The sequence below is a fragment of the Chelonia mydas genome, chromosome 28 (genome assembly GCF_015237465.2).
Source record: "Chelonia mydas isolate rCheMyd1 chromosome 28, rCheMyd1.pri.v2, whole genome shotgun sequence".
In the NCBI taxonomy this organism is placed as follows: Eukaryota; Metazoa; Chordata; order Testudines; family Cheloniidae; genus Chelonia; species Chelonia mydas.
In genome coordinates this window covers 6,032,786-6,060,305 of record NC_051268.2, presented here as the reverse complement: position 1 = coordinate 6,060,305, position 27,520 = coordinate 6,032,786, and the positions used below count along the sequence as shown (strand labels likewise).

Below are 27,520 nucleotides of genomic sequence, written 5' to 3'. Positions count from 1 at the left end.
TGAGTGTGTCAGCATGACACGTGACACTTTGGGGATGAATGCCCACAGAATCAGCGGCCATGTGTGGGGTAGGAGAATAGATGAAGTGATGGAAGGGAAGCAGCCAGGGGGGCTGTCTGCATTGCCCTGGGTTGTGCATTGTCCAGGGATGGGGTCGGTGAATGGAGGAGAGGGGAGGAGGGAACAGGGCTGGTGGGTGAGCACCTGCAATCAGTGGTGGCCGCTGACAGAGTGCCAGTGAGAGGTAAAGCAACCCTCTCCCCACCAGAAACGCCCTGAGGGCAGTAGCGGCCTCACCTGCCCTCCCGTGGGGCCAGCTCCCTCCCGTCTGGGATGCAAAAGGCATCATGGGCACAGACAGGTGCAATTTACACTCAGAGGGGGAGATTTTCATAAACACAGGGGAGTTAGGATCAACAGGGCTTGTGCTCCTGAATCCCTTAGGAGCTTTAGAAAATCTCCCCCTCCCTGCATCAGTTGCACCGACTCTGGCCTCACGTGTTTGCCTTCCATCTTTCACTCTCTCACTCTGGAGCTACACAGGAGTGAGGTCTGGGTGAAAACACCTGCACACTTGCAAGAACGGCCTAAGGGGAAATTACTCCTGGCTATCGGTTCCTACAGCTGTCAGTAAATAAAGCAGATTGGCAAACGAATCTGAACCTGGCAGTGGAGAAGTGACTGGACAGGTCTTCTGAATCTGTGTGGGTATTTCTACAGCCATAGCTGATTTCCCAGTAGGAACGTTACTCTTTGTCCTCCAAATCCTTGGAGCGGCCCCAGGGGTGGCAAGTTTGTATAATTTTTGGTGGTGCCCAGAACAGGTCCAAGTCTCCCCCCCCACACCCACACACACACCTGCCTTGTAAGCAGATATCTATTTATTTTAAATAATGTAAAAATGTGAGGGCTCTGGGGTGGGGCTGGTAATGAGGGGTTCATGATGCAGGAGGGGGCTCAGGGCTGGGGCAGAAGGTTGGAGTGTGTGGGGGGGGCAAGGGCACTGGCTGGGGCTCAGGGATTTGGGGGGTGGGAGGGGCTCAGGGCTGGGGCAGAGGGTTCGGGTGTGGGGGGGTGAGGGCTCTCGGGTGTGGCGGGGCCAGGGATGAGGAGTTTGGGGTGCAGGCAGGCTGCCCCTGGCTGGATCCAGAGAGGAAGACTCCCTGTAGGAATGTGTTACTGGTATCAGTTATCAATACGTAGTAGATCGTAAGAACCTGCTATCTGCTGTAGCAAATGCCCACAGATAGCAGATTTCCCCCTGTACTCATGGCAGGACAAAGTATTATCTAGACCTTTCCTCCTGACGCATGTGTGTCCAGCTCGCTCTTAAAAATCTCCACTGATGGAGATTCTCTTCCCTAAGCAATTTATTCCAGTGCTTCACCACCCTGACGGTTAGGAAGTTTTTCCTGTTGTCCAACCTAAACCACCCTTGCTGCAATGTAAGCCCATCGCTTCTTGTCCTGTCCTCAGAGGTTAAGGAGAACAATTTTTCTCCCTCCTCCTTGTAACCACCTTTTATGTCCTTGAAAACTGTTGTCATGTTTCAGGCTTCCCTCCACAGGTCGTGTTTCCTAGACCTTTAATCATTTTTGTTGCTCTTCTCTGGACTTTCTCCAAGTTGTCCACCTCTTTCCTGAAATGTGGCACCCAGAAGTGGACACAATATTTTAGTTGAGGCCTAATCAGCACGGAGTAGAGCGGATTAATTATTTCTCGCGTCTTGCTTACAATACTCCTGCTAATACATCCCAGAATGATGTTCGTTTCTTTTGCAACAGCGTTACACTGTTGACCCATATTTAGCTTGTGATCCACTGTGACCCCCAGATCCCTTTCCGCAGTACTCCTTCCTGTGCAGTCATTTCCCATTTTGTATGCATGCAACTGATTGTTCCTTCCTAAATGGAGTGCTTTGCATTTGTCCTTATTGAATTTCATCCTATTAACTCCAGTTTATCCAGATCCTTTTGAATTTTAACCCTATCCTCCAAAGCACTTGTAACCCCTCCTAGCTTGGTTTCATCTGCAAACTTTATAAATGTACTCTCTCTGCCATTATCTCAATCACTGATGAAGATATTGAACAGAAACGTACCCAGAACTGATCTCTGCAGGTCGCCATTCGTTATACCCTTCCAGCGTGACAATGAACCATTGATAATTACTCTCTGGGAATGGTTTTCCAGCCAGTTTTTCACCCACCTTATAGTAGCTCCATCTAGGTTGCATTTCCCTAGTTTGTTTATGAGAAGGTCACGTGACACAGTTTATACCATATACCATATAATAAGATCTACCATGTCGACCAATTCCCCTCCTCCCCTGCCCCATCAACAAGGCTTGTTACCCTGTCAAAGAAAGCTATCAGGTTGATTTGACAGATTTGTTGTTGACAAATCCATGGCGACTGTTACTTATCACCTTATTTTCTTCTAGATGTTTGCAAATTGATTGCTTAATTATTTGATCCATTATCTTTCCGGGTACACCAGTTAAGCGGAATGGTCAGTAATTCCCCGGGTTGTCCTTATTTCCCTTTTTGTACATTGGCACTATAATTGTCCTTTTCTAGTCTTCTGGAATTTAAGAAATGGGTTTTTTACCCACAAAAGCTTATGCCCAAATGAACCCGTTAATCTTTAAGGTGCCACCAGACTCCTTGTTTTTTCTCCATCTTTCATGACTTTTCAAAGATAATCACTAATGGCTCAGATATCTCCTCAGTCAGCTCCTTGAGTATTCTAGGATGCATTTCGTCAGGCTCTGGTGACTTGAAGACATCTAATTTGTCTAAGTAATTTTAACTTGTTCTTTCCCTATTTTAGCCTCTTCTGATCCTACCTCATGTTCACAGGAATTCATTATATTAGACGTCCAATCATCACCAACCTTCTTGGTGAAATCCGAAACAAAGAAGTCATTGAGCACTTCTGTCATTTCCACATTTTCTGTTAGTTCCCCCCCCCCCCCCATTGAGTAATGGGCTTACCCTGTCCTTGGTTTCAGAGTAGCAGCCGTGTTAGTCTGTATCCACAAAAAGAACAGGAGGACTTGTGGCACCTTAGAGACTAACAAATTTATTAGAGCATAAGCATTCGTGGGCTACAGCTCACTTCATCGGATGCATAGAATGGAACATGTAGTAAGAAGATATATATATACATACAGATAAGTTGGAAGTTGCCATACAAACTGTAAGAGGCTAATTAATTAAGATGAGCTATTATCAGCAGGAGAAAAAAAGTTTGTAGTGATAATCAAGATGGCCCATTTAGACAGTTGACAAGAAGCCTCTCACAGTTTGTATGGCAACTTCCACCTTCTCTGTTTGTGTATATATCTATCTTCTTCCTACATGTTCCAGTCTACGCATCCGATGAAGTGAGCTGTAGCCCACGAAAGCTTATGCTCTAATAAATGTGTTTGTCTCTAAGGTGCCACAAGTCCCCCTGTTCTTTTTTTCCTGTCCTTGGTGTTCCTCTTGATTCTAATGTATTTGCAGAATGTTTTCTTGTCACCCTTTATGTCTCTAGTTAGTTTGATCTCGTATTGTGCCTTGGCCTTTCTAATTTTGTCCCTACATATTTGTGTTATTTATTTATGTTCATCCTTTGTCATTTAACCGAGTTTCCACTTTTTGTAGGACTCTTTTTTTTTTTTAAGACCATTGACAATCACCTGGTTAAGTCAAGGTGGTCTCTTCCTATCTTTTCTATGCAGTGTTATAGTTTGCTCGTGCCCTTAATAATGTCTTTTTGAAAAACTGCCAATTGTCTTAAATTGCTTTTCCCCTTAGACTTGCTTCCCATGGGATCTGACCTACCAACTCGCCGAGTTTGCTAACGTCTGCCTCCACTGTCTTTGTTGTGCTGTTCTCCCTCCTACCGTTCCTTAGAATCATGAACTCGACCATGACTTGATCACTTTCCCCCACGCTGCCTTCTACTTTCAAATTCTCCACCAGTTCCTCCCTATTCGTGAAAATCCAAGCTAGACCAGCCTCTCCCCTGGTAGCTGTCTCCACCTTCTGAACTAAAAAATTGTTCCCAGTGCGTCCCAAGAACTTGTTGGATAATCTGGGCCCTGCTGTGTTGTTTTCCCAATGGATGTCTGGGGAGTTGTAGTCCCCCATCACCACCAAGAACATAAGGTTTGTTCTTATTTGCTGACTTGTCCTAAATTGCTAAAAACTGCAATATGATGTAGCTAATTTCTATGGGTAGCAGCGTCTTACACTACAGGTATATCAGTAGGAATTTGCTACAGCGACAGGTCCTACTTTGCTAAAAATTGCTATCTGATGCAGGCTTCAGTGGTAGCCGTGTTAGTCCCTATCAGCAAAAAAAAACAAAAAAACAAAACAAAAAAACAAGGCGTCCTTGTGGCACTTTAGAGACTAACCAATTTATTTGGGCATAAGCTTTCGTGGGCTAGAACCCACTTCATCAGATGCATGTGTATATATATATCTATCTTCCTACTGAATTTTCCACTGCATGCATCTGATGAAGTGGGTTCTAGCGCACGAAAGCTTATGCCCAAATAAATTGGTTAGTCTCTAAGGTGCCACAAGGACGCCTTGTTTTTTTTTTTAATCTGACGTAGCTAATTCCTACAGATAGCAGTTTCTTACACTATTAGGTGTGTGAAACTGCTTTCTGTATAAAGAAAAGGAGGACTTGTGGCACCTTAGAGACTAACCAATTTATTTGAGCATAAGCTTTCGTGAGCTACAGCTCACTTCATCGGATGCATTCAGTGCTGTAGCTCACAAAAGCTTATGCTCAAATAAATTGGTTCGTCTCTAAAGTGCCACAAGTCCTCCTGTTCCTTTTGCGAATACAGACTAACACGGCTGCTCCTCTGAAACCTGCTTTCTGTATGAATTTGCCACCTCCTACTTCGCTAGAAAACTTGAAAGTAGCTATACTTGAACAAAAAATCTTGAGAAACAGACTGCAAAGAGAAACAGCAGAACTAAAATTCATTTGCAAATTTAACACCATTAGTTTGGGCTTGCATAGGGACTGGGAGTGGTTGGCTCATTACAAAAGCAGCTTTGCCTCTCCTGGAATTGACATCTCCTCATCTATTATTGGAGTGGACTACATCCACCCTGATCAAATGGGCCTTGTCAGCACTGGTTCTCCACTTGTCAGGTAACTCCCTTCTCTTCATGTGCCAGTATATTTATATCTGCATCTGTAATTTTCATTCTATGCATCTGAAGAAGTGGGGTTTTTACCCACGAAAGCTTATGCTCAAATAAATCTGATAGTCTTTAAGGTGCCTCCAGATTCCTTGTTGTTTTTGTGGATACAGACTAACATGACTACCCCCCGATCTCTGATGTAGCTAATTCCTACGAGTAGCAGTGTCTTACATAATAGGGTGTGTGAAACTGATATCTGTAGGAATTTGCTACCTGTAGCTGGAAGAGGTAGTGAATTGTTACCCTTAGCAGTTACTGATACATGAGGTTGTTATTTGTTGACTTGTCCTAATTTGCTGAAACTTGCCAGTGGGATAGAAACATAAATTGTTCAGCTTCCAAACGTCCCCGCCTGAATTCATTGTAGTGGGACATGGGACATGTGGAGGATAATTTAAACTCTTAATTTCCTTATGGTTCACCAGAGTGTTGATTCCAGCAAGCTCCTGGGGTAACATCTCATTGGAAATGAAAGGGCTTGTTCAGAAAGAGATTTTGATGTCTGTAGGGTAAAGATGAGCCAGATGGGCTTGTCTCCATGCAGGTATATTTTATTCTTGGGGCAAAGGGTAGAAAAAAAGAGAGAAGTATTTTTAATTTCCTATTTCCCTGACTGAGGGCCATCTACGCTCACCTGACATTTTTCCTGGCAGAAGCAGTTCCGATCTATTTATTACAGGGTCAAAATATAGCTGTCATCACACAGAAGCATTAGTGGTGGTGGAGGTGAGAAGAGGGCCAAAAAGTGTAGAACTGATCAATGAAATTGTTTTTAATTGTTCACTTTATTAATATAACTTTATAAGTAACTTCTGTTCTCTGTTTGCCATTCCTTACACTTGTCCATATTGTAACCCAAACTCCATTTTAACTTGTCCGAAACCCCATTTTGTAAACCCTGCTGCAACCTTCATTTTTGCAAAACCCGGCTGTAATCTGATTCGTGTAGTTTCGATGTGGGAATGAGGTCTGTATGGATGATGAAATCAACCTCCAGCCCCAGCCTGCCCTGATGAAATAAAGTGTAAACACCAAGGGCTGAAGATGCAGACAACAGCCCTGACAAAGCAAGAAGAGTCCACCCTCGAAAGAAAAGAACAAAAGTACAATTGAAGAAACATCAAAGCCAGGTCCCAGGCTGAAAGTCAGGTCTGCAATTGATGGGTCATCAGTCACACTGAACCCAGAGGCAGCCTGACACAGCAAGACCTATAGGCTCTGGATTCAAACTAAAAACCTACAAAAAAGATGGGGGAGATGGAAGACTTTGGGTAACGTTCTGCTTCCAGCATCAAGGGGCATCGGTGCGTGCCCGACAGAGCCCCAGCCCTCCCTTGTGCCTGGCTTTCCTGGCCAGTTAGCCCCCACCAGTTACGATCCTGAGCTGCGAACCCAAGCCACGAACTCAAGCTACAATCAGGACTGGTAACTATCTAGCAGCTGCAGGACATCTGATGTGTGAGTGTGTATACATAGGTATTAGATATTAGTTATTGGTCATAAATCAAATCGTGTTATTATAATAAACGTGACATCTTGTCTTGTCCCCTGAAACGATCCTGTGTAATTTTATCTGTGTAACAAAAGTCCTTTCCCTCCCCCAAACACTCCCATGCATGTGGAAGCCATAAGATTGCTGCAACCTAAATACCCTGATGGCAAACGGGGAGGGGCAGAAGGCACGCCAGCTGTCCTGAGCACCCCAGAGGAGCCAGGCACGGTGTGGCCTGGGTGCTCCTTCATCTCTCCTGAACTGGTGAGGGCAACCCTCACTCCCCAGGGCTCCCGGTGGCCCCAGGGCTTCACCAGCTTCCACCGGCACAAACGCCCCTCCTACCACCACGGCTTGAAGATGTACCACCTTCTCCTCCTCCACCCCATGGCTCAGGCTTCAGAGGCATAACTGAGCCTCCTGTTGGTAAAGGGCTCACGATCTCTATGACACACGACACAGGATGATTATAAATCTTGTTACTAAGGATCTCAAACTCAGACACACTTTAGTGGGGAGACAAAGAGTTCTAGGTTCAGGCTTCTCCCACAAACAAACAAATGAGCCAGAGAAGCAGCCTAGCAAAATAAGCAAACCTACCCTGTTATTTATCTTAGGAGCAAAACTAGTGCTGAAAACTGCAGCTGACCGAAAGTGATATAAACTAGTATCACACAGATCTCTCTCTTGTTCCAAGAGCTTTCTGATAAACTCTGCACAGGCCCAGCCCAATCACACTCCCTACTTTCTTCTGGCTTGTCTCACTCGGCACAAAACGAAATACACACAAGATGACGTTTGGAAAGATGAGAGTTTCAGTTGATGAACCTGCCAGGTAATAGGGGCTGCTGCTGGAAATACAGCGGGGCGGTGGAATATACCAGAGAGATTAAACTGATCAGGCCTTTGGAGAATTTACCAGGGAAACCCAGAAAGTTTGTAATTTAGGATTCTGAAGAAAAGTCCTGATAAACGAGAGCCAGGATTTCCACTGACTTGCTGTGTAACCTTGGGCAAGTCACAGCACCTTGTGTGCCTGCAGCTTCTCCTCGAACTTTCCCCTCCTCTGTTAACCTGAAATTCAGAGTAAATAGGCCAGCTACAATTCTGGTTTCAGCAGCAGGATCTTTTCACCCCGCAGAATCGATCAGCTGGGGTTAGATACAAGGGAGGTGGGAGACACATCAACCTCTGTGGTGTATAACAGTCGCAAAAATGCAATCCCCACCGGTGGACTGAATGGAAACAAAGTTTTGAGACCTGGCCAGAAATTCAGTCAGAGTGGAAGACAGAACTTCTGCTCTAAAACTAAGAAGAAAAATTCTGAATTAAGAATTCAGGGAATCCCAGCAGCAAATAAGACAACCTGGCAAACTGCTATGAGACGTTACGCAGCCCGATCCACTAATAAGGTATTCTTTGTTTCGGGGAGGGAGGGGATATATGTAAAATGTTTCACTGAATGAAGTCTCCTGCAGCCCCCTGGTCGGTGACGGTGACGGCAGAGGCCCGGGCCTTGAAGCACCCGCTCTGGGCAGCCCGGGCTGAGAGGTGCACTCTGGGGGAGGGGAAATAAAAAAGCCCCTCTGCCCTCCCCCAGCCATTATTGCAAACACGGGGGGCTCAGTCCACCGGGGTGACAGTTCCCTCTCTGCCCCTGCCTGGGCCGGGTTTTACCCTCTGTCTGGCAACACCTCACCCTTGTGCTGACCCCTGGCTCTTCCCCCCCATCCCTGATTTTGCCCCTCAGCCCCTATCCTCATAGGTGCTGACTTTTGGTTTTGCAGATGGGTGCCCCATCCCGGCTCCGCCCCCTTCCCCAAGGCCCCCGCCCTCACTCTGCCCCCCTCCACCTCTTCCTGCCCCCGCTCTGCCCCCTCCCCTTAGGTCCTCTCCCTTGAGCATCTCCTGCCCACTGCTCACTCCTTTCCGCCCCCTCCTGCCTTGAAGGCGAGGGGCGTGTGTTTGGGGGGGGCTCAGCCTCCCCCCAAACTGGCAATTTTCAGCGTATTTATACACGTCTTTCATATTCTCTTATTGAATGTGTGTCTATCACGGGCACCGTTTACAGTGTAATCATTATTAAAACCGTAGTGAAATAGATCGTTACGTTCTCGTGAATTACAGTATATTAGACTCATGACACGCAGCGACCAGCTGTCTTCACTGACACCCCCCGTGTAAAGACGTTACCTTCGCTCGGGGCTTCACGCCTGCTTGCGGCCTCTTGCTCTCCCTGCCCCTTCTCTTGTTTCTTCCCTAAGTCCTTGCTCCCCTTCCTGAAGCTTTCCCCTTCTTGCTTCCCACCTACGCCCCTTTTCCCATCTCTCCCTGCTCCCCACCACCTGGCAGGTGCCGGCTCCCACCCACACACTCAAAGTGGCAGAGGGGGTTCCCCCTCCTGGGGTGCGAAGGTTGCCTAGTGGCTAAGGCTCAGGTGTGCTGGGTTCGGTTCTCTGCTCTGCCACAGACTCCCTGCTTAGCCTTGGGAAAGTCACTTCACCTCTGGGTGCCCTAGATCCCACCTGCCAGCTCCCCGGGGGGGATGGGAGAGAGAGGGGTTCAGGCCAGGTCCGCACAGAGTGGGGTCGGGGCTTCAGCCCTGCAGCTTCTGCCATTAGGGTGGCTGGGGCTCCCGAGCAGGGCACTTCAGCCCCATATCTTCTGCCCGGGCTTCTCCTCCCCCCTCCTGCCCCCAGTATGACTCCTGCCGGGGTCCAGGGCTTCTCCTCCCCCCTCCTCCCCCCAGTATGACTCCTGCCGGGGGCCAGGGCTTCTCCTCCCCCCTCCTCCCCCCCAGTATGACTCCTGCCGGGGGCCAGGGCTTCTCCTCCCCCCTCCTGCCCCCAGTATGACTCCTGCCGGGGGCCAGGGCTTCTCCTCCCCCCTCCTGCCCCCAGTATGACTCCTGCCGGGGGCCAGGGCTTCTCCTCCCCCATCCTCCCCCCCAGTATGACTCCTGCCGGGGGCCAGGGCTTCTCCTCCCCCCTCCTCCCCCCAGTATGACTCCTGCCAGGGGCCAGGGCTTCTCCTCCCCCCTCCTCCCCATAGTATGACTCCTGCCGGGGGCCAGGGCTTCTCCTCCCCCCTCCTCCCCCCCAGTATGACTCCTGCCGGGGGCCAGGGCTTCTCCTCCCCCCTCCTCCCCCCAGTATGACTCCTGCCGGGGGCCAGGGCTTCTCCTCCCCCCTCCTCCCCCCAGTATGACTCCTGCCGGGGTCCAGGGCTTCTCCTCCCCCCTCCTCCCCCCAGTATGACTCCTGCCGGGGGCCAGGGCTTCTCCTCCCCCCTCCTCCCCCCCAGTATGACTCCTGCCGGGGTCCAGGGCTTCTCCTCCCCCCTCCTCCCCCCAGTATGACCCCTGCCGGGGGCCAGGGCTTCTCCTCCCCCCTCCTCCCCCCAGTATGACTCCTGCCGGGGTCCAGGGCTTCTCCTCCCCCCTCCTCCCCCCAGTATGACTCCTGCCGGGGGCCAGGGCTTCTCCTCCCCCCTCCTCCCCCCAGTATGACCCCTGCCGGGGGCCAGGGCTTCTCCTCCCCCCCAGTATGACTCCTGCCGGGGGCCAGGGCTTCCCCTCCCCCCTCCTCCCCCCAGTATGACTCCTGCCGGGGGCCAGGGCTTCTCCTCCCCCCTCCTCCCCCCAGTATGACTCCTGCCGGGGGCCAGGGCTTCTCCTCCCCCCTCCTCCCCCCAGTATGACTCCTGCCGGGGGCCAGGGCTTCTCCTCCCCCCTCCTCCCCCCAGTATGACTCCTGCCGGGGGCCAGGGCTTCTCCTCCCCCCTCCTCCCCCCAGTATGACTCCTGCCGGGGGCCAGGGCTTCTCCTCCCCCCTCCTCCCTCCCAGTATGACTCCTGCCGGGGGCCAGGGCTTCTCCTCCCCCCTCCTCCCCCCAGTATGACTCCTGCCGGGGGCCAGGGCTTCTCCTCCCTCCTCCTCCCCCCAGTATGACTCCTGCCGGGGGCCAGGGCTTCTCCTCCCCCCTCCTCCCCCCAGTATGACTCCTGCCGGGGGCCAGGGCTTCTCCTCCCCCCTCCTCCCCCCCAGTATGACTCCTGCCGGGGGCCAGGGCTTCTCCTCCCCCCTCCTCCCCCCAGTATGACTCCTGCCGGGGGCCAGGGCTTCTCCTCCCCCCTCCTCCCCCCCAGTATGACTCCTGCCGGGGGCCAGGGCTTCTCCTCCCCCCAGTAGGACACGTTGCAGCGGGGGAGGTTTAGGTTGCCATCCCGGGGCCGGAGGAGCAGTGAGACCCCCCCTCACCTGCAGGGTCCAGTGGAGGCTGTTTCTGAGCCGGTCTGATCTCCCCAGGCGGCTCCCAGCTTCCCAGCACCCCGAGCCCTTCTCCCCAGGGCGCCCGCCGGCTGCCGGGGCCGCTGCCCTCTCCCGGGCTGGGGGGGTCGGGCCGGGGCCGGGGGGGTCGGGCAGCCGCAGGGTTTCACTCCAGCCTGCCCCTGAGGTTTTCGTTGTTTTACGGGAAACGGGGGCGTTGTCCTCCCCCGGCACGTTCACCAGCTTAGCCCAGAGCCTGGCCCGGCTCCGGCTCCAGGATGGGTCGGGCACAAAGTCCAGCTCCCTCTGGCACAGCCAGGGCGGCCCTGCCCTGGGACCGGCCTCGTCCCCTGCCCCGCGTCCACACACAGGCCGGGCTCGGGGGGGAGAGGGCCCACGGGCACCTGTTAACCCGTCCTTCTTTGGGGGACAGCGCTTGTTGCTCTGCTCCCCAGCGGCCCCCCCCCACAGCCCTGTCCCCCCTCCAGGCCCCGTCCCAGCCCCTGCACCCTCCCCGGCTCAGCCCCCTTCCCACTCGCCGTGGGCGTCCCTCCTCTACTTCCCCCTCCTCCCCACTCGCCCCCCCCCCGCCCCTGCTGGCTGGTCCCTTCTCCCCCTTCCCCACTCAGCCCCCTCCCTGCTCATTTCAGGAGTCCCTCTTCTCCTTCCCCCTGCTCAGCCCCCCCAGTGCTGCTACCTGTCCCTCCCCCCCGCCCTGCTCTGCACCCCTCCTCTCCTTCCCCCTGCTCAGCCCCCCCAGTGCTGCTACCTGTCCCTCCCCCCCCGCCCTCCTCTGCACCCCTCCTCTCCTTCCCCCTGCTCAGCCCCCCAGTGCTGCTACCTGTCCCTCCCCCCCCGCCCTGCTCTGCACCCCTCCTCTCCTTCCCCCTCCCTGCTAAGCCCCCCAATGCTGCTACCTGTCCCCCCCCCGCCCTGCTCTGCACCCCTCCTCTCCTTCCCCCTCCCTGCTCAGCCCCCCTATGCTGCTACCTGTCCCCCCCCCCGCCCTGCTCTGCACCCCTCCTCTCCTTCCCCCCTCCCTGCTCAGCCCCCCAATGCTGCTAGCCTGTCCCTCCCCCCCCCGCCCTGCTCTGCACCCCTCCTCTCCTTCCCCCTGCTCAGCCCCCCCAGTGCTGCTACCTGTCCCTCCCCCCCGCCCTGCTCTGCACCCCTCCTCTCCTTCCCCCTGCTCAGCCCCCCCAGTGCTGCTACCTGTCCCTCCCCCCCGCCCTCCTCTGCACCCCTCCTCTCCTTCCCCCTCCCTGCTCAGCCCCCCTATGCTGCTACCTGTCCCCCCCCCCGCCCTGCTCTGCACCCCTCCTCTCCTTCCCCCTCCCTGCTCAGCCCCCCAATGCTGCTACCTGTCCCTCCTCCCCCCCTGCCCTGCTCTGCACCCCTCCTCTCCTTCCCCCCTCCATCCTCAGCCCCCCTCCCTGCTCAGCCCCCCCCCATGTTGCTAGCCTGTCCCTCCTCCCCCCCTGCTCTGCTCTGCACCCCTCCTCTCCTTCCCCCCTCCCTCCTCAGCCCCCCTCCCTGCTCAGCCCCCCCCATGTTGCTAGCCTGTCCCTCCTCCCCCCCTGCCCTGCTCTGCACCCCTCCTCTCCTTTCCCCCTCCCTCCTCAGCCCCCCTCCCTGCTCAGCCCCCCCCCATGTTGCTAGCCTGTCCCTCCTCCCCCCCTGCCCTGCTCTGCACCCTCCTCTCCTTCCCCCCTCCCTGCTCAGCCCCCCCCATGTTGCTAGCCTGTCCCTCCTCCCCCCCCTGCTCTGCTCTGCACCCCTCCTCTCCTTCCCCCCTCCCTCCTCAGCCGCCCTCCCTGCTCAGCCCCCCCCCATGTTGCTAGCCTGTCCCTCCTCCCCCCCTGCCCTGCTCTGCACCCTCCTCTCCTTCCCCCCTCCCTCCTCAGCCCCCCCCATGTTGCTAGCCTGTCCCTCCTCCCCCCCGCCCTGCTCTGCACCCCTCCTCTCCTTCCCCCTCCCTGCTCAGCCCCCCAATGCTGCTACCTGTCCCTCCCCCCCCACCCTGCTCTGCACCCCTCCTCTCCTTCCCCCTCCCTGCTCAGCCCCCCAATGCTGCTACCTGTCCCTCCCCCCCCGCCCTGCTCTGCACCCCTCCTCTCCTTCCCCCTCCCTGCTCAGCCCCCCAATGCTGCTACCTGTCCCTCCCCCCCCTGCCCTGCTCTGCACCCCTCCTCTCCTTCCCCCTCCCTCCTCAGCCCCCCTCCCTGCTCAGCCCCCCCCCCATGTTGCTAGCCTGTCCCTCCTCCCCCCCGCCCTGCTCTGCACCCCTCCTCTCCTTCCCCCCTCCCTCCTCAGCCCCCCTCCCTGCTCAGCCCCCCCATGTTGCTAGCCTGTCCCTCCTCCCCCCCCGCCCTGCTCTGCACCCCTCCTCTCCTTCCCCCCTCCCTCCTCAGCCCCCCCCATGTTGCTAGCCTGTCCCTCCTCCCCCCGCCCTGCTCTGCACCCCTCCTCTCCTTCCCCCCTCCATCCTCAGCCCCCCTCCCTGCTCAGCCCCCCCCATGTTGCTAGCCTGTCCCTCCTCCCCCCCCGCCCTGCTCTGCACCCCTCCTCTCCTTCCCCCCTCCCTCCTCAGCCCCCCCCCCCCATGTTGCTAGCTTGTCCCTCCTCCCCACCCGGCGCCCGTCCTCTCCTCCACACACCCCCTTCCCCTGAGATCCTTGCCACTCATGCTCTCTGCCCCTCCCCAAAGGCAAATGATGGGGGCACCAATGCTGAAGAGGGGAGGGGAGGGACTGGCGAGTGGCAGTGGGGGCGGGTGAGTTGGGGGGCGGTGAGCTGGGGAGGGAGAGGAGGAACCGGCGAGTGGTGGCGGGGACTTCCAGAGAAGGGGGCGGAGAGCGCTGGGGGGCAGCAGCCCCGCAGAGAAGCCAGGAGAACCCCTGAGATTTTATATGCCCCATGCAGGTTCCCAAGCGGCTGCGGAGGTGGTATCTGCTTCTCAGCTTCCCGGGTTCATCAGTCATTTCCCTGGGGAGTCCAAGGGACCCAGAAATCTGAAGAGCAGACACCCCCTCCTCGGTCACCCAGGAGCCTGCCTGGCTCATAATAAATAAGCGAAACTTCCCTGGTGGAAGGAAACCCGCTCCCAGGAAGGAAGGGCAGAGGCGAGGCCGTCACAGCCCAGGTGGCTGGCAGCAGTAGGGGCGGTGGCTGGGCTAGGAGAGGCTGAGCCTCTGTATAATAGCGTCTGATGCAGGGACACAGTCTGAACTGGGATCCTCTCCCCAAACACAGTCAAGGGAGGATTTTCCCCTCCAGGGACAGAGGCCGGTGGGAAAGCGAAGATCGGGGCCTCCTTGTCGGATCAAAAAATGCTACTCGCCACCCTTTGCAGTGCAGATAAATCCCGATCATCCTGGGCCATTCAGCAAGGGAGAGGGGGATCTTGGAGGAGGTGAGGGCCAGGTGCTGAGACCCACATTGATCCACGGCCCAGATGCCCTCCTCCAGGTTACCACTGACCTGTCCCTTCCTCCTCACAGACTCCCTGGCCACCCCCATGACCTGGGTTCCCCCGTCTTCCACCTCCACCTCCCAGTAATGCCTCCCCGAGGAGGAGCCCTCCTGGCCCAGCACGCAGCGAGAAGAATCAAATCTCTTGGAATTGCCAGGCACGTGCTGGTGCGTGTCTTCCCATCTCATGCTTTTTCCATCCTCAGACAGGATGAGGCGGGGGCGGGGAGCCGTGTCTGGATCCCGAGTCACATCTGCTGGGGAGACCAAGAGAGAATCAGAGTATTGGGGCAGAGCTCAGCTCTGGGGGTGGCTGGGACCATTTCTCACACTCCCCAGCAGCCCGGTCCTGGCTGGGGTCCTACCTGATTTCCTGCCTCTCTGTCCTGGATGGCAGAGAGCTGCATCTTTAAAAAAGGGAAGAAGGAGGATCCTGGGAACTACAGGCCAGTCAGCCTCACCTCAGTCCCTGGAAAAATCATGGAGCAGGTCCTCAAGGAATCAATCCTGAAGCACTTACACAAGAGGAAAGTGATCAGGAACAGTCAGCATGGATTCACCAAGGGTAGGTCATGCCTGACTAATCTAATTGCCTTCTATGACGAGATAACTGGCTCTGTGGATGAAGGGAAAGCAGTAGACGTTTTCCTTGACTTTAGCAAAGCTTTTGACACGGTCTCCCACAGTATTCTTGCCAGCAAATTAAAGAAGTATGGGCTGGATGAATGGACTATAAGGTGGATAGAAAGCTGGCTAGATTGTTGGGCTCAACGAGGAGTGATCAATGGCTCCATGTCTAGTTGGCAGCCGGTGTCAAGTGGAGTGCCCCAGGGGTCGGTCCTGGGGCCGGTTTTGTTCAATATCTTCATAAATGATCTGGAGGATGGTGTGGATTGCACCCTCAGTGAGTTTGCGAATGACTCTAAACTGGGAGGAGTGGTAGATACGCTGGAGGGGAGGGATAGGATACAGAGGGACCTAGACAAATTGGAGGATTGGGCCAAAAGAAATCTGATGAGGTTCAAGAAGGACAAGTGCAGAGTCCTGCACGTAGGACGGAGGAACCCAATGCACCGCTACAGACTAGGGACCGAATGGCTAGGCAGCAGTTCTGCAGAAAAGGACCTAGGGGTGACAGTGGACGAGAAGCTGGATATGAGTCACCAGTGTGTCCTTGTTGCCAAGAAGGCCAATGGCATTTTGGGATGTATACGTAGGGGCATTGCCAGCAGATCGAGGGACGTGATCGTCCCCCTCTATTCGACATTGGTGAGGCCTCATCTGGAGTAGTGTGTCCAGTTTTGGGCCCCACACTACAAGAAGGATGTGGGAAAATTGGGAAGAGTCCAGCGGAGGGCAAAAAAAATGATTAGGGGTCTGGAACACATGACTTATGAGGAGAGGCTGAGGGAACTGGGATTGTTTAGTCTGCAGAAGAGAAGAATGAGGGGGGATTTGATAGCTGCTTTCAACTCCCTGAAAGGGGGTTCCAAAGAGGATGGCTCTAGACTGTTCTCAATGGTAGCAGATGACAGAATGAGGAGTAATGGTCTCAAGTTGCAGTGGGGGAGGTTTAGGTTGGATATTAGGAAAAACTTTTTGACTAGGAGGGTGGTGAAGCACTGGAATGCGTTACCTAGGGAGGTGGTGGAATCTCCTTCCTTAGAAGTTTTTAAGGTCAGGCTTGACAAAGCCCTGGCTGGGATGATTTAATTGGGGATCGGTCCTGCTTTGAGCAGGGGGATGGACTAGATACCTCCTGAGGGCCCTTCCAACCCTGATATTCTATGATTCTCTGCTGGGGCAGAGCAGGGATTTCACTCTGGTTCCCTTCTCCCAGGCACTGTTATAGCTGCAGTTTTGGCTGCAGATTCTGCCTCTCTGCTTCCTACCCTACTGCCCCACTCCTAGCCACAGAGCTAGGGAGAGTGGAGGCAGGACCGGCCCTAGAGGTGGGCAGGCTGGGCCGCCGCCCAGGGCACGGTATTCACTGAGAGGAGTGAACTGTACCAACCATCTCCTGGCAGAAACCCATCACTTCCACCACCACCAGACATAAAATTGAATGGCTGCGAATTCACGTCAAGTCCTTCTTCTGCGTAGGGAGCACAGTTACCGACGACGCAAACATTGACAAAGAACTTTCAGCACGCTTAAAGTCAGGCAACTTTTGGTCATTTCCAAAAAAGACTATGGATAAGATGGGGGCGGGGGTTGTCACAAGTGTCCACAAAATGCCAACTCTACAGAGCTGCTGTGCTCCCTTGTTTTCTATACTCATTAGAGACTGGCCCCCGTTCTCGTCGCCATGTCCAAAACCTTAACTGTCCGCAACAAGGCCACCTACGCAGCACAATGGGAATCAAACGGTCTGACAGAATCACCACCAACCATGTGCTACGGCCGGCAGCCATGCTAGAGCAGAGGAAAATGGCCTGGGTCAGCCACATCATACGTATGGAAAACAATCGACTGCCCAAGAGAGCTCTGTGCAGCGAACTTGAAAAAGGCAGTAGGCCGTCTGCTACAAGGCCTGCGTCAAGCAGCATATATAGTCTGCTGGGCTGGACTTAATGACCTGGGGGGATGCAGCCCATGACGGGTCAGCTTGATACTCTGCTACGAAGAAAGCAGAACGAGCAACAGAATAGCATCGTGCCACCTTGGCCAACAGTAGGAGGGAATGTAGACGCATCTCCTGAACGCTACACGTGAAAACGGATTTCCAGTCAGAGTCATATTCAAATACGTGCAACAGATGGAATAAATGAGCCCAAAGATTCAAAGGTGTTTACATGACCCTGTCACTGTCTAACGTTAAACAAGGTTTGGGGTTTGGTTTGCAGACACCTCAGTAGGCTTTGTCCCATGGCAAACACACCATTAAAAATCCCTTTAACCTTTTATTAAAGATACAAAAAAGAAGGACAAACAGTTGAAATATTTGCAAAAGGAGAGGGATAGGACAGAGAAAGGGAAGGTAGGGAAGGAAAAGGACACAGGGTGTGTGTGACAAGGTCACATATCCTGGGGAGTGTCTGGGATTTAGCCAGAGTCAGTGGAGGTGGTCCAAAGGAGGCGGGTATAATAGTCCAGGAGAGGCTAAGCCATCCCTGCTGCCAGACATCTGGGCTGTGACGGCCTCGCCTCTTCCCCTCCTTCCTGGGAGTGGGTTTCCTTCCACCAGGGAAGTTTTCACTTATTTATTATGAGCCAGGCAGGTTCCTGGGCAACTGAGGAGGTGGTATCTGCTCTTCAGCTTTCTGGGTCCCTAGGACTCCCCAGGGAAATTGTCTTTGGGGAAAGGCAGAGAGCATGAGTGGCAAGGATCTCAGGGGGCTGGGGGGTGTGGAGGAGAGGAGGGGTGCTGAGCGGGGAGGGTGGAGGAGGAGGGACAGGCTAGCAGCACTGCGGGGGGGCTGAGCAGGGAGGAGGGGGAAGGAGAGGAGGGACGCATGCAGTGAGCAGGGAGGGGGCTGAGTGGGGGAGAGGGGAGGAGGGACTGGTGAGCAGTGGTGGGAGGGCAAAGTGGGGAGGAGGGGGAAGTAGAGGAAGGACGCCCATAACTCGTGGGAAGGGGGCTGAGTGGGGGGAGGGTGCAGGGCCTGGGACCATAGGTGCTGACTCCATGGGTGCTCCGGGACTGGAGCACCCATGGGGAAAAATTAGTGGGTGCTCTGAACCCACCGGCAGCCAAGCTCCCCCCCCCTCTTCCCCCCACAGCGCACTGAGTCCCCGCTCCTCTGTTTACCTCCCAGTGCTTCCTGCTGCCAAACAGCTGTTTGGCGGCGCTTAGGACTGTCCAGGAGAGAGGGGGGAAGAGCGGGGATGCGGCGCGCTCAAGGGAGGAGGCGGTGAAGGGACCCATGGCGATGTCATCTGTTCTCTCCCTGGCTCAGTCTGATCAGTGCATCGCTCTGGATCAGGACTATGAAGGCCCAACAGTGTAATGGTGGATTCTGAGGTCCCAAGAGAAAGTGGGGGTGGCAGCCATGATGGTGAAGTTCACTCTTTCTGGCCCACCCATCTCCCGGGCAGCCAGCATCTCCTAATTTTCCCCAAAAAATTTCTTCAAGAAAACCCCAAGGGGAAGTGGTGGGTGGAATAGCCCATCCCTTCATTATTTTGTTCACCAGCTAGGTCTAATTTAAGAGACACCCGTTCTGGTCCATTGATTTCCCATCCCACACTTCTCATGTTTACCAGGCATAATCTTAACACAGTCCTTGACTTACACCAGGAGGCCTGTCTGTTTGGATTGATTAAGTCTGCTTGTTTCACACCAAAACCGGCTCTAGACATAAGCAGACTAGACAATTGCTTCGGGCCCTGAGCAGCTCAGGGGCCCCCCAGTTGTGGAAATAATGCAATTAGAATTCTCAAGGGGTGGATAAGGGCCACCCCCTCCAGTCCCGCTTAGGGCCCCCAATGGGATAGCACCGGCTCTGTTTGCAGCTTTTCCTGTCAGCATTTATTGTTATAGGTTATTGTGATATTTATTAACTTTTGCTCACTTCTCACAGCTCAGCTCACAATTTGTAGCCCAATTATCACAACATTCCACAGTGAGGGAATTTACCATTTTTCCAAGATCCCAGAGAATTCAGCAGGTTCGTTGCATGCAGCCAGGCACCATCTTGTTTTTTGTCTCCCTGGCTTGCTGGAGCCTGTTTCTTGCGGAGAACAGCACAGAAGCTGGAGTCCAGAAGACGAGTGTCTGAGCCAGGCTGGGGAGGAGCTGAGGCCCAGAGAGTGGGGCTGGGCCACTGGAGAGCAGAGCAACCAACCCTGTCCCCCAAAGAATCACTGGTTAATTTTGTGTCAATGAGTCTTTTCAGCCACAAGTCCTGCATGTGTTTGGAGGGCGGGGATGGGAATGAAGAATAGTTCAGGTTTCAGAGAAGCAGCCGTGTTAGTCTGTATTGGCAAAAAGAACAGGAGGACTTGTGGCACCTTAGAGACGAACCAATTTATTTGAGCATGAGCTTTTGTGAGCTACAGCACTGAATGCATCCGATGAAGTGAGCTGTAGCTCACGAAAGCTTATGCTCAAATAAATTGGTTAGTCTCTAAGGTGCCACAAGTCCTCCTTTTCTTTATACAGAAAGCAGTTTCACACACCTAATAGTGTAAGAAACTGCTATCTGTAGGAATTAGCTACATCAGATTAAAAAATAAAACAAGGCGTCCTTGTGGCACTTTAGAGACTAACCAATTTATTTGGGCATAAGCTTTTGTGGGCTAGAACCCACTTCATCAGATGCATGCAGTGGAAAATTCAGTAGGAAGATAGATAGATATATACACATGCATCTGATGAAGTGGGTTTCTCTTTGCAGTCTGTTTCTGAAGATTTTTTGTTCACGTATAGCTACTTTCAAGATTTCTAGCAAAGTAGGAGGTGGCAAATTCATACAGAAAGCAGGTTTCAGAGGAGCCGCCGTGTTAGTCTGTATCCGCAAAAAGAACAGGAGGACTTGGGGCACCTTAGAGACGAACCAATTTATTTGAGCATAAGCTTTCGTGAGCTGCAGCACTGGATGCATCCGATGAATATTTCAGGGCACTAGAATAGGGTGACATGGCCCCTGAGCCTAGCAGCTGCTGGCGCGGACTTTGGTCCGATTCTTTGAGCGGGGCTGGGGTAATTACAGCCAGGCCTAGAGCACCAGAAAAACAGCCTGCAGAACCGACGAGCTGAGCAAACTTAAGAGCTGAGGCTGCTGGCACCAAAGCTGCCTCTCGCTAGCACACTGGGTGTGCCAGAGGAAGCTGGACTTTGTGCCAGACCCATCCTGGAGCCGGATCCGTGCCAGGCTCTGGGCTTCTTTCGGTTTGGAAGCTGGTGAACGTGTCGGGGGAGGACAACGCCCCCGTTTCCCGTAAAACACAACGAAAACCTCAGCAGCAGGCTGGAGTTAAACCCTGCGGCTCCCTGACCCCCCCCCCCCGGCCCCCGGCCCGGCTGCTCCAGCCCGGGAGAGGAAAGCGGGCCCCGGGAGCCGGCGGGCGCCCTGGGGAGAAGGGCTCTGGGTGCTGGCGAAGCTGGGAGCCGCCTGGGGAGATTAGACCGGCTCAGAAACAACTTCCACTGGACCCTGCAGGTGGGCGGGGGGGGGTCGCTCACTGCAACTCCGGCTGAATTGCTTCCCTGGATATTTCCTGGCTTATGAAGCTGATTAGTCAGAGGAGCTTCTACTATCAACAAACCTCCAGGCCCAGGATTTCTGTCTGCAGGCCTGGGTCCTTCCCAAAGGGGATGCAGCTGTCTGGGAATCCCTGTGCTGTGGGTGTGGTTTCCTCTGCTCTCCCCCCCCCCCCCGCCCACGACCTGCAAGGAGCAGCCCAGTGCCTGGCACCTCTTTGCACTGCCCTGTGCAAACTGTGCCCAGAGCCAGCTCCGAGCGGGACACAGCCATAGGCATCCTTGGGAATGCCACTGCCCGTCCTCAACTCCTTCCCACGGTTAGTCACTGTCTGGCCTGGGTGCAGGGGACGGGGGGGAGCCGGTGACAAGTTCTAACTATTGCGATTTTTACCAAACAACTGGGAAATTCACTAACAAAACCCTTCATTAATGCTGTTAGACTTGTCCAGGGCTGCCTCATTCCCCTCCCAAGTGCTGAGAGCTCCTCCACGAAAACCGTGGAAATCCAGGAAATCAAGAGTTAACATACAGCAAATTGAAGCTTGTCCACGCTGGGAAGTTTCAACTCACCAGATCTCAGCACATGTCCCTGTGCTGAACCTGCTTATTCTTACCTCCCCCCGTGAGGATGGGCAGTTTTGGTGATATGCTGAGCTTTTAATGATAACCGTGTAGCTAAAATATAACCACATCTACTTTCAGAGATGCGTAGAGTTTAAGGCCAGAAGGAACCATTAGATCATTTATTCTGACCTTACACACCGTTAAATTTCAGCCGCTTATCCCTTGTTGAGTCCAGTAACTTGTGTCTGACTAAGTCATCTCTTCAGAAAGACGTCCAGTCCAAAAGTTAAAACATCAAGAGATGGAGAACCCACCACGCCCGTTGGCAGTTTGTTTCAGAGGTTTATCACCCTTCATGTTAAGCAGTTGTGCCTGATTTCTAATTTGAGTATGTCATCTTCACTTTCTAGCTAATGATTCTTGTTACGCTTCTCTCTGCTAGATCAAATAGCCCTTTAGGAAACCATATTTTTTCCCTAGGAAGATAATCATTCACTGTAATCGAGTCCCTGCTGTGAGAAAATTCCTCCTCTGCCTTGGGGGGGTCCTGTGCTTTTTGGCAGATTTGCTCGCCTCAGAGGTTCACGGCAGCCCCCAGTTTGGCCGCTTCTGCTAGAGGCTCAAACCTGCCATTCACCCAGCTAACCTCATCGCTGGCCAGCATGGGGGAAATGGAGAACAATCCCCGCAGCCTCTGTGTCCCACCTAGTGGGTCGGAGACAGGCCAGATCCCTTTCCAGTGTAGACCTTCCCTTCTGGTGTTTCTCACAGACCAAGTCAACTCCTCCTGTGTCCGATCAGGCGTTGGGAGGATTTGGGGGGAACCCGGGCCCACCCGCTACACCGGGTTCCAGCCCAGGGCCCTGTGGGTAGCAGCTGTCTACAATGTCCCCTGTATCAGCTGCGGACAGCTACAATTCCCCGGGCTACTTCGCCATGGTCTTCCCCCAGCACCTTCTTTATCCTCATTGCAGGATCTTCCTCCTGAGGCCTGATCACGCTTGTACTCCCCAGTCCTCCAGCAGTCCGCCTTCTCCCTCCCCGCTCCTGGCACACCCCCTCACTAACTGACGGGAGGTCCTTTTTAAACCAGGTGTCCTGATTCGCCTGCCTGCCATAATTGATTCTAGAAAGTTCTTAATTGGCTCCCGGTGTCTTGATTAGCTTGCCTGGAGGGGCTCGTGGTCAATCTGGTCAACGTCTATGTCCCGACATCGGGCCCAGAGCATCTGCGTTTCTTTCAGCAGGCGGTCCGCCTTTCTCGGCACCTTGGATCCTCGCGAGTGCCTGGTCCTGGGCGGGGACTTTAATACGACCCTCGAGGAGCGGGACCGCTCGGGGACCGAGCAGTGCCCGGCAGCCGTGGACATCCTCCAGGAGATAGTCGACCATCACTCCCTGGTGGACGTCTGGCGCGACCACCACCCGGACGACGTCTCGAGGTTCACCTTTGTCCAGGTGGAGGCCCATCGGTTGCACCACTTCCGGTTGGACCGCATCTACTTATCACGTTTCCACCTTTCACGGGCCCACTCCTCCAGCATCCAGCCGGCCCCATTCTCCGATCATCATTTAGCCACCGTGACAGCCTCCCTCTGCGCGGAGAGGCCGGGGCCGGCCTACTGGCATTTTAACAAGAGCTTGTTGGAGGATGTGGGCTTCGTGGCATCCTTCCGGGAGTTCTGGCTGGCCTGGCGAGGGCAGCCGCATGCCTTTCCCTCGGTGTGGCGGTGGTGGGACCTGGGGAAGGTGCGCGCCCGGCTCTTCTGCCGTGACTACACCCGGGGCGCCAGCCGACGGAGAGATGCGGCGATAGGGCAGTTGGAATGGGAGGTCTTAGAGCTGGAGAGGCATATGGCCGCCAGCCCCGAGGACCCGTTCCTCTGCAGGGCGTGCCGGGAGAAGCAGGAGGAGCTCCAGGCCCTCGAGGACCATCGGGCCCAGAGTGCCTTTGTTCGATCCCACATCCGCCTCCTTCGGGAGATGGATCGCGGCTCCCGCTTCTTCTACGCCCTGGAGAAAAAGAGGGGGGCCAAGAGGCACGTCACCTGCCTCCTCGCAGAGGACGGCACCCCCCCCACGGATCAGGCGGAGATGTGCGGGAGGGCCAGGGCCTTCTACACAGGCCTTTTATCCCCGGATCCAACCGATCCTAACGCTTGCAGAGTGCTCTGGGATGAACTCCCGACGGTCAGCGCGGGTGACCGAGACCAGCTAGAGCTGCCTCTCACTCTGGCCGAGTTCTCGGAAGCCCTCCACCGCATGCCCACCAATAAATCTCCGGGCATGGAAGGGCTGACTGTGGAGTTTTACCGCGTGTTCTGGGACATCCTCAGCCCAGACCTAGTCACCACCTGGGCCGAGTCTTTGCAGAGCGGGGTCCTCCCTCTTTTGTGCAGGCGAGCCATGCTCGCCTTATTGCCGAAAAATGGGGACCTCTGCGGTTTATGAAATTGGTGTCCCGTCTCGCTCCTCAGCACGGATTACAAGGTCGTAGCGAAAGCCATCTTGCTGTGGTTAGGGTCCGTGCTGGCAGACGTGATCCACCCAGACCAGAGCTACACCGTCCCGGGCCGCACCATCTTCGACAACCTGTATCTGGTCCGGGACTTCTTGGAACTCGGGTGTAGGGACGGTCTGTCGTTCGCCCTCCTGTCCATGGATCAGGAGAAGGCGTTCGACAGGGTGGATCACGGGTATCTCCTGAACACTCGGCGAGCGTTTGGCTTCGGACCCCAGTTTGTGAGTTTTCTCCAGGTGCTGTACGCCTCCGCAGAGTGTCTGGTCAGGCTCAACTGGACCCTGACCAAACCGGTCAGCTTCGGGCGAGCAGTACATCAGGGGTGCCCTCTCTCGGGCCAGCTGTACGCTCTGGCAATCGAGCCCTTCCTCTGTCTCCTCCACAGGAGGTTGACGGGGTTGGTGCTGTGGGAGCCGGAGCTGTGGCTGGTCCTGTCGGCTTACGCTGACGACGTGCTCCTCGTGGTCCAGGACCCGGGCGACTTGGCGCGGGTGAAGGCTTGCCAGGCCGTTTACTTGGCAGCCTCCTCTGCCCGGGTCAGCTGGGTCAAGAGCTCTGGCTTGGTGGTCGGGGATGGGTGGCAGGCGAGCTCCCTCCCACCCGCGCTTCAAGCCATCCGGTGGGGCGCGGGTCTGCTGCTCTCTCTCGGCGTTTACCTTTCTGCCACGCATCTGTCTCCGCCGGAGAACTGGCACGGTTTAGAGGGCAGGGCGGTAGAGCGGCTCTGGAGATGGACAGGACTACTCTGGTGTCTCTCCCTTCGAGGGAAGGCACGGTGCTTAATCAACTAGTCCTGTCCATGCTCTGGCACCGGCTCAACACCCTGGTCCCGGCCCCGGATTTCCTGGCCAACCTCCGGAGATCGATTCTGGAGTTCTTTAGGTCAGGAACGCACTGGGTATCTGCAGGGGTTCTCCATCTACCCATAGAGGAGGGAGGACAGGGCCTGAAGTGTCTCCACACTCAGGTCCATGTCTTCCGCCTCCAGGCCCTGCAGAGGCTCCTTTATGGCGCAGGTAGTCCGGCGTGGAGCGTACTGGCACACGCCTTCCTGCGCCGCCTCCAAGGGCTCCGATATGACCGGCAGCTCCTTTATCTCCACCCGAGAGGTCTTCTGCGAGACCTCTCCAGGCTGCCAGTCTTCTACCAGGACCTCCTACGGACCTGGAAACTGTTTTCAATGACACGGAGCCCCTGCTACACAACCCCCAGCTCCGCATGCAGGTGGCAGAGTCCCGCTCGGTGCGCCAGAGGTTGGTCCTGGCAGAAGTCACCAAAGTCGGAGACCTCCTGGACTATGACCTGGGAGACTGGCTGGATCCCCTGACTCTCGCTCAGCGCATGGGGCTCTCCAGACCTCGTACTGCCCTGCGCGTACTTCAGGAAGTGAGGGCCGCTTTGCTGTCCGCTACTAGGGTTTACCTCGACCGGGTCCTGCGAGAGGGCACGCCCCACCCACCTTCCACCCCAGGGCCTCCGGACCTTTCATCCGGACCTTTTCACCCTTTCATCCGGACCTTTTCAGCTACAGAAGCTGCAGCCAGTCCGGTTCCAGACCGCGCCAAAGACACATCTCTACATGCTTGTACTCCACACCCTTCACGTCCTCACCCTCGTGTCCCGCCCTTCACGTCCTTGCCCTCGTGTTCTGTCCTCTAGAGGAGCCCCGGTGAGCCGGCCCATATTACACCTTGGTCCCGAGGCCCGCTGGGGTTATCAGTTGACGGCTCCTTCACGGGGCCGTGAGCACGGGCGTGTACTTGGCACGGTTCACCCCAATCCCGGACACCTGCCTCTTTTGTGGCGTGAGGGAAACCCTGGCACACGTCTACCTGGAGTGCGCCAGGCTGCAGCCCCTATTCTGGCTCCTCACGAATATTTTGTTAAGGTTTTGGTTGCACTTTTCCCCTCACCTCCTTATCTACGCACTCCCTGTCCGTGGCCCCACTAAGGCGCGGGACCTCCTGGTCAACCTCCTCCTGGCCCTGGCCAAAGTGGCCATCTATAAAACCAGGGTGAGGAGGTTGGCCGATGGAGTCTCCTGTGACTGCGGGGCCTATTTCCAATCCTCCGTCGGTTCACGCCTCCGGGCAGAGTTCCTCTGGGCGGCGTCCACTGACTCCCTTCATGCCTTCGAGGAGCGGTGGGTGCTGTCCGGCGTCCTCTGCTCGGTGTCCCCGTCCGGTTCCCTCCTTCTGACCCTTTGACCGCACTCCCGTCCCTGTTGTTCGTTAGTTGTCCCCCGTAATTATTTGGTTTTCCAGGTCCTGTGGACCCCCTCTTAGGCTGGGGGAGGATCCTTTCGCAGTGGGCAGGCTTTGCCTGGCCGCTGCCTGGATCCCAATTCGACCAGACTCCTGCACCCCACTGGTCTGGGTCTGTCACACTGCTTACACATTCAAAGCTCTCTTTAGCACCTTTTTGCCACAGTATTGCACTGGCAGCTCATGCTGAGTTCCTTGTCCACTATGACCCCTAGATCCTTGTCTTCTGCAAATTTCGTGAGCAGTGGCGGGAGGCACAGTGGGAGAAGGACAGAGGCCCCGACAGGTCACGTGGGGCGGGGATAGCGTGGCTGGGCACAGGGCCGGGGAGGAGACAAGTGGGTGGTCATGTGTCCTCCTTCTTTAGCTTGTGCCCTCCTCACCAGTACGGAGAGGCATGAGATGTCTACTTCCAGCTCATTACTGACAATGTTGACAGACATGGAGCCTTAAACTGATCCCTGCAGAGCTAGAAACATACCCATTCAATGCTCGTTCCCCATTGACGAGTACTTGTTGAGATCTGCCAGTTAGCCAGTTCCCAATCCACTTAATGGAGGCTTTATTTATATTGCCTAATGCATTTTTAAAACTCAGACTTTCATGTGATTCAGTCACAAGACTTAAAAAAGCCTATTACAGCCACACAGGTATTGTTATCAACCAAATTATCATCTCATCGAAGAATGAAATCAGGGTTAACATGACCTATTTCCCATAAAATCAGGTTGATTGGCATTGATTATATTCCTACCTTTTAATTCTTTAGTAGTTGAACCCAAATCAGCTGTTCCATTATTTTGTTCTGTATTGATGTTAGGCAAACCAGCCTATAGTTATCCACTTGCCCTTTTGGAATATTGTCACAACATTATTGTCACAATTCCCAGCCTTCTAGAATTTCCCAGATATTCCGAGATTTCTTATACAGCAACATCAGGGAGCCAGCAATCTCCTCAGTTATCTCCTTGAGGACTCTTGGGTTCAAGTTAACTGGGCCTGATGATTTAAAACTATTTATTCCTAGATGTTCAAAATCCTCCATAATAACGAAGGATGGATTTTGAACAACATCTAGGGACTGGAAAATACTTTATCATCCCCATGTGATATGAGTACATCACCCAGCTTCTTTCCCAATACAAAGTAGAAATATTTATTGAACGCACTTCTGCCTTTTTTGCATCATTATTAACAATTTTACCATCTCCATCCACTGATAGACCTATATCATTGTTCGCCTTTATTCTATTCTGAATACACTTAAAAAAAACCCAACCAGCCCATCAAACAACAACAACAAAAGCCTACAGTTCTTTAACCTATTGTAGACCTATTGTTTCAGACTCTCCACATGGTGTTCTCATTTAGCTGAGACAATCACACTCAGTTCAATGGGCTGCTTCACATCTCTCTGCCCCTGCTATGCTGCAGCTGGATGGGTGGAGAGCCCATTTCTATCCATCCTGCCTCTAAAAACGAAGACTCTTCTAAGCTCTCCAAAATTGTGTGCTTCTGTGGATTGTCCTGAACTTTACTATGCCTCGTGGGAAGGCAGGGTAGGGTAAGGTTAG

General features: G+C 54.5%; 4 protein-coding genes and 1 pseudogene across 8 annotated transcripts in view; 2 read left to right on the top strand and 3 right to left on the bottom strand.

Annotated features, from left to right (window-relative positions):
• The window catches only part of LOC102942280 (butyrophilin subfamily 1 member A1), a 46,485-nt gene extending 35,093 nt beyond the window's left edge, over positions 1 to 11,392 (bottom strand). The window contains exon 1 of one of the 2 annotated variants that reach the window (XM_037887265.2): positions 10,970 to 11,392. The gene's annotated coding sequence lies outside the window, so the exon portion shown is untranslated. The remainder of the gene's footprint in view (positions 1 to 10,969) is intronic. The other variant, XM_043537460.1, reaches the window with a different exon arrangement.
• The window catches only part of LOC102945014 (zinc finger protein 883-like), a 705,100-nt gene that overhangs the window by 246,505 nt on the left and 431,075 nt on the right, over positions 1 to 27,520 (bottom strand). The gene's annotated exons all lie outside the window — the stretch shown is intronic.
• The window catches only part of LOC102934537, a 1,094,240-nt pseudogene that overhangs the window by 727,143 nt on the left and 339,577 nt on the right, over positions 1 to 27,520 (top strand).
• Positions 1 to 27,520, bottom strand: part of LOC102933291 (zinc finger protein OZF) — a 1,218,290-nt gene that overhangs the window by 1,005,202 nt on the left and 185,568 nt on the right. The window lies entirely within an intron of this gene.
• The window catches only part of LOC114018488, a 213,020-nt gene that overhangs the window by 74,701 nt on the left and 110,799 nt on the right, over positions 1 to 27,520 (top strand). The gene's annotated exons all lie outside the window — the stretch shown is intronic.